This window comes from Mus musculus, chromosome 9 (genome assembly GCF_000001635.26).
Source record: "Mus musculus strain C57BL/6J chromosome 9, GRCm38.p6 C57BL/6J".
In the NCBI taxonomy this organism is placed as follows: Eukaryota; Metazoa; Chordata; class Mammalia; order Rodentia; family Muridae; genus Mus; species Mus musculus.
In genome coordinates, this window is record NC_000075.6 from 109,370,091 (window position 1) to 109,377,289 (window position 7,199).

Sequence of the window (7,199 nt, forward strand, 5' to 3'; positions counted from 1 at the left end):
GGTGTACTCAGATTGATAACTTTGAATGACTTGATATTTTTAAAAATTAATTTCATAAAAAAATAATTGAAAGTAAAAATTGTATGTATGTGTGGTTTGAAGTTTTTCAAAATGAAACATATGTGTGTTCTGTCTACATGTATGTATGTGCACCATGTGCAAACCTTGTACCAGAGGGACTAGAAGAGGGTGTTGGATCTCTTACAACTAGAGTAACAGATGATTGTGGGTACTAGGAATTAATGTGGGTCCTCTGTAGATCTGCAAATGCTGTTAGCCACTGAGCCATCTCCCCAGTGCTTCCCTATACTGCTCACAATGTCATCAAAGGAATGGTATTTAGATGAAGAGTCCTCATAAAGGGAATGGCCTTGATTAGTTATTTTTGATCAAGTGTTTGCTCTATGAGTAATACTTTGAAGCCCAAGGATATTCTGGGAAAATGAGGAAATGGGAGGTCTCTTCATCTCTCCTTTTATCACTCAGGTACAACTTCCTGATACTCATTAATGTTAGTCATTTGTGTAATACTACCCACACTGGGATGGGGAAAATTTGATTAATTGCTGTGGGGCATTGGGCACACACAGGTTGGTCTCCAGTCGAGCTGAGATGCTGAACCCTGGGACCCGGTGGTCATATTTTACCTACATGGGACAGAAGGAGTTCTCTCAGGCTCCTGGAACTCTGGCTCCTGCCTAAGTTACTGCCCCCCCCCCCACAGCCCCCAAGAGAGAATCATGGCTAGCAGCCACATAGGCAATGCCCCAAGGTTCTGACCTTCAGGCTATACTCCTCCCCAGTTACCTAGCAACAGAAAAGCTAGCAGCTCACTTTAAAAGGGGCTATTCAGCCCTCCTTGCTCTCTCATTCCTTTGTTCTCTTACCTCTCACCTCTCTCACTCCTCTTTCCTCTCTGTCTTCTCCTCTCCTCTCCCCTCTCCCCTCCCCTTCCCTCCCCTCCCCTCCCCTCCCCTCCCCTCCCCTCCCCTCCCCTCCCCTCTCCTCTCCTCTCCTCTCCTCTCCTCTCCTTTCCTCTCCTCTCCTCTCCTCTCCTCTCCTCTCCTCTCCTCTCCTCTCCTCTCCTCTCTCCTTCTTATTCTTACTCTGACTCTCTCTCTTTCTAGGCTTCTCTCCCTCTCCCTCTCCCTCTCCCTCTCCCTCTCCCTCTCCCTCTCCCTCTCCCTCTCCCTCTCCCTCTCCCTCTCCCTCTCCCTCTCCCTCTCCCTCTCCCTCTCCCTCTCCCTCTCCCTCTTCCTCTCCCTCTCCCTCTGCCTCTCCCTCCCCTTCTCCCTCCCCCTCTCTCCCTTCTCTCTTTCTCCCTGCCTTTCTACAATAAAGATCTAAAACCATTGACAGTCTCTTCTCATCAAGGCTGTGCTTACTCTCGCATGTGTGAGAACCTCTCTTCGCTCTTCCCTCTCTCCCATAACCCCGGGGCTACACAGTGTGGCCCCGGGACGCCAGGTTTGGCTGCCCCTTGTTCACCCCCTGTTGAGTGGGTCAGAGGCTTTGATGCCCACCCAGGATTGAGTGGAAAGTGCCTGGCATCCCTCCCATGTCTGCCTGTCTAGAACATAGGTGGAACTCTGGCAGGACGTGGGTCCTCCCTCCCCCCTCTTCCCCAGGCCCCATTCTTAGTTCCCACAAATTGCCACTGAAAGATGCTTAAGGACAGGGCTTCTGTGACTGAGGAAAAAATGGGACTCAGGTCTTGGCTGGTGAGGACAGATCAGAAGTGGACTGAATTGCCATGGTAGTCTACATAGATGCAAAGATCACCCTGTGTTCAAGTATGTGGGTGCACACATGTGCACATGTAGTAAGACTGTGCAAGTGCTCATACTCACGCCATAACATGCATGTAGAGTTCAGAGTTCAACTTCTGTAATTAAATCTCTTTTTGCTGTATGAGTTCCACAGAGTGAACAAGCTGGACATTGGGCTTGCCTAAAGCGCCCTCATCTACTGAACCGTATGATTTGCCCAGCTTTTATTTTTAAAATCTTGTTTCAAAATAATATTGTTCATAACCCCATCCTGAAAATTTTCTGTGACACCTCATATTATGCTAGGACTTCAGCTGATAGGAAGCCCAGTGCAAATAGTGGGCTGTGCTACCAATTAGACCTTCTGGAAAGTAATTTCTGGTTTTGTTGTGTCTCAGAGCAAACTGTCACCCTCATCCTTCTCAGTGGACACAGTCCCTTCCATTTTATCTCCAGTAGAATAACTTTTCTGAGGGTCTGGGGTTGTTGGGAACTAAAAAGGGGCCCATGGGAAGAGAGGGAAGGGGAAGACCCACACCCCACCTGAGTTCCACCTATGTTCTGGTCAGTCAGGTGTGGGAGGGCTGCTATCTACATTTCACTCATCCCTGGGTGGGCATCCAAGTTTCCAACCCACTCTTCAGGGGGTGGCAAGGGGCAGCACTATCTGGGAGTCCCGGAGCTACTTTGCTAATGCCACTGGGGTTATTGGAGAGAGGGATGAGGGAAGAGGTTCCAAACTCCAGTGAGAGTGAGCACAGCCTTGATGAGCAGAGACTGTCTATGGTTTTAGATCTTTATTTAAGAAAGCCCGGGAGAAAGAGAGAAGAGAGAGAGAGAGAGAGAGAGAGAGAGAGAGAGAGAGAGAGAGAGAAGGCATGTAGAAAAACACCTTCACTGGTATCATCTAATAAAACACGCTCCATATCAAGAATATGGAGCAAAAGATTGAAAGTCCTAACTTCTTATATTGAAGCAGAAACAATTTTATTTTTAAACAAAATATAGGGCTATTAGCCATTCCTCGAGGAAAAACTTTCCAATGATATATATTGCTTCGTAGGTTATTAAAAAGACAAGATCTCTAAAAGCAAACCCTTTATAAACATCAGTATGCAAATAAAATATATAAAACTATCTTTTGAATATGTAATAATCTTATCCCCATATTTTGGAAAGGCAGCTGGAGGAGTTAAGCCAGGTTGTAATGCCTTCAAAAGCGCCTAATTTCATTAATCTTTCATAAATCTTATGTTTGGAACAAAGTTTAGAATTATTAGAATAACCAATCCCTTGAAAGTGAGTGAGCACATCAGCTCCAGTGTCTATTAATCCTTCAAAGACTATTCTTCAATTATGAATTATGAGTAGGTCTCTTACTAGTAATGGATTGAACCAAATACACATCAGAGGAACCAAAGCCACCTTGTCCTCTATTACTCTTTACAAATTTGGGAGGGATGTGATGCAAGGGAACTAAAACAAGATGAGCAATTCTGTTGGCAGGTCTGGTAAACACCTTCTAGGGATTAGTCAGGATGACAAAGACAAAAGGAATGCCATATAAAGCTCCTCTGAGCCCACTATAAGCTTTGCCTTAACTCAAATGTAAATATTTCTTAATCTGGGCCTATTTCCTGAGGACTGGCCCAGTGATTACCCTTCCTGCACTGAGGACAGATTCTAGGAAAGTGATTCTAGTACTGGTCTATACTTCTATTTTTTGGAAAGTCTTACTTAAAATGACCTATGCCCCCATACTTAAAACATTCCTTATCACCTCAGCGCTGTGAAAGCATTGCTTGTACTGTATTCCCCTGCTAGGCAGCAGCCATAGCCAGACCCTGATTTTATGAGGGTCCAATTTCTATACAAAGATAAATGTATTCAGGTAAGTTTGTCTCTGTTTTGTATGCCCAGATGGCCATGTGGCAAGCTGCATTGGCATTCTCATAAGCCAATTATGTAACAAAAGGAACTCCTGCCTGAGGGTCTCCAAAAATACTGCCAGCTGCTTTTAGCAGTATCTTCACAAATTCCTGGAATGGTTCATTTGGATTTTATTTGGTCCCAGATAAACTCCCACTGAGATCTCCTATCTATCATGAAGAATCAAATTTACTTCTACCACTGTATCAAATAAAGCTTGTGTAAAAGGGGTGGCAGGCCTGTGCTGTGCTACAGGTCTCTTTAAGTCTTTATTACTCTTGCAGTATCTCCACTTGCTTGATATTTTTTTTTTCACTACAAATATGGGTGAGTTAAAAATCCTGAGCCTGTGATCGAAGTGCAAAATGCAGCCAATGGAACTCTGGCAGTTTAATTAGAATTTTAAAGTTTGTTTTGCAGTATTAGAACAGAACTCTAGTTTTGGATAAGAAAACCCAATTTTTAACAGTGTAAACAATCCATTCTCTTTAAAAATCAATACCAGGAGCATTACTTGCACATTACAAAGTTTGGCTTCCAGTTCTCATGTATGAATGCACGACAGAGCAGCTTTCACACCTCATTAAAGAGACACAGTTTTATATTCTATCCTTTGTAAGTCTAAATTCCAGGATAGGGATTACATAAAATATTATCCCAATATAGAAGTATATTTAAAGGCTTGTTTTCCTGGGTTGGCTCATGCCATGTGTTGTTGTTTAGAATGATTCCAACCCTGAATTACCTGGTTTAAGCTAACTTACTCTTAGCAATGTTCTAAATTTCTAATCATACCCAATAACTTATAAGCCAATACTCTATAACCAAGACATGCAGAACATATTTATACCTTTAAAACCAGTCAGAAACAAAAATGAAGTGGCTACACACATCTTATATATTTAGACTAAAGAAAAATTTCTCATCCTTTCTAGCTGTAATTTCAAGGGGAAAACACCTTTTCTCCAGCTGTGTTTGACTCCCAACTACAGTGAAGAGTAACTTATCAGTTTCTGCTGTTCAAATTGAGACTGTGTTCTAAAGAAGTTAAACTAAATCGAGAGGTGGATAGCCAGAAGTTATAGTTTTAACCATCTTTTTCTTTTCAACATGAAACACAGAACAACAATAATTCAAATAATGATATGAAAATAGACATAAATTGACACACATGGACAGATTCTTGCACCAAGGACAGACAATAGACAGAGAGGGAAGAGAACTTTGTGTCCCAAAGGGAACTAGATTTATCTAGGACTAAGGATAGCTCCAGTGGGAGCCAAAGAGGAAGCAGGACATCTCTCAATTTCCAACTGTCCCTAGCAGAACTCTGAAATAGCTTATGTCCATTTTTTTTGCTAACAGGTCCTGGACTGTGGAAACCTATTCTCTCTCTCTATTTCTCTCTCTTTCTTCCTACTTCTCTGAACCACTCGATGCATAAATCTAATTGGGCTAAGAATTTTTCTAACATCTGTTTTTTAAACCCTGCTCCTCTATCCTGAAGGAGCTCTTGGGTGTGTATGTTTCCCTACATAGAATTCTCCTGTGGAATGCACTGTCACCCCTGAGTGAAATCAGCATCTGGTCAGCATGACTCCAGCCTCGCTCTATCCTGCTTAAATGCACCTAATGGAAAAACACTATTCAAAAAAAAATAATAAACTTTATGTCTAGTGCTACAATTAATGCTGTTCTTTGCTTAGTGTGCAGGATACTGTTACTTTTCCTCTGTTTTCTCTGGACCTCTACCCAAGACAGCATTTCCCCGTGGGCAGTTCAGCCAGTCTCATGACCTATGGGAGGAGAGAGGGGGAAAGCAGGCACTGAGTGGTTCCCATGCAGGCAAGAATCCTTCATCCTGTCCATGGGCAGGGGAGGGGGCACCCCATTTTAAGACTCCTTGTTCCAGCACCACCTGTAGCCATTGAATGCCAATGGAAAACTGGGTTTACCTGAAAGGGGGTCTGGAAATGGAAAAGGATGAGGTACAAGAGAAGCACAGAGTCAAGACAAGGTTCTGATCAAAACTCAAGATTTAATTCTGCAGCTCCAGCTTATAAAGGGAAGACCATAAAACCCATCCTTTGTTTCAATGGATTATGTTGCAAAGCAAGCTTAGCTGGGCAGTCTATTCCCTCTAAGTTCCTGTAGAAAACTGCAGGTACAGCAAGGCAGGCAATTCCACCTAAGTCTTAAAATCCATTGTCCCAAGCACTCGAGGTCTGTTTACCCTGCTCAAGGATGGGGAAATTTTGGGTAGCAGGCATGGGGGAATAAATGGAGAGGGAGAAAAGAGGATTCCTCTCAGATTTCTGGTGCTCTGGTCAGGTGGACAAGGGAGTACTGCCATAAGCTTTCTACTTGGACAGAGTTGGGTGTCATCCACCTGAGAGAAGCAATGGAACCCTGCCTGCTGCTGGGGGCGAGGGGGGCAGACAAGGGGCAGGCAGTGTGAGGTCACTGGGCCTCACTGAGTTCACAGATAACAGGTTCTCAGTTTTGGGCATCCCAGACAGAGCTGGACATCTTGGAAGAGCTGAGAATAAAGTGGAGGCCCTATGGGCAGTTCAGGCAGCCTCGTGGCATAGGGGAGGAGAGAGAGGGAGAGCAAGCGCTGAGTGGTTCCCATGCAGGCAAGAATCCTTGATCCTGTCCATGGGCGGGGGCGGGGGTGGCACAGGAAGGCCTTCCAGAAAGTTAGATGTGGCTCTTTAGGGGAAATCCTACCCCATCCTTTAAGCACTGCAGGCCTTGATGAGCAGAGACAGTCTACTGTTTTAGAGCTTTATTGTAGAAATGCAGGGAGAAAGAGAAAAAGTAGAAAGAGAGATGCTGGCCATGGCCAAGTGGAGAGAAGGCGGGAAGGGAGGAGAAATGAGAGTAAGAAGGTAAGAGCCTAAGAGAGAGAGGAAGGGCCAAGCAATTCCTTTTCTAGTGGGCTGGGCTACCATGTTGTTGCCAGGTAACTGTGGAGAGGAGCAGTCCTGGCTATAGTCAGATAACTATGAGGGTGGAGTCAAGCTAGAATGCCAGGAACTTGGGGCTTTGACTGTGTGACTGATAGTCATAGAATTATGGAGTTGGGGGGCTCTGTAATGTCAGGCACCTGTCTCTGGGAATATGGCTCACTGTCCTGTCCCTTGTAGTTCTACTGGGTCTCCAGAGCAAGCTTCGTTCAACCAAAACAGGCTGCCTTTCAGGGTCCCACAGGGGAAGGTCACATTCTCTAAAATTCATTAAGAAATTTCTTAAAATTCTATGAACAAATTGTCTTTGCTCTGTCTGTGTTTTTTTTTTTTTTCAGTTGGTAATATTTTCATTCCCCAACTCAGAAAAGTCTCTTCTGTTTAGCAATATAGCCTTATTTACTTACTTGAGAAAGGGTTTTGTCACACAGTCTAAGCTACCTTGAACTCCCTGTGATCAGGCTCTTAGTTCTGGGTGTCCAGTCATATAGTTCCTTTACCTAGAGAGCCACAAAGTCAGGGAGCTTGTTTT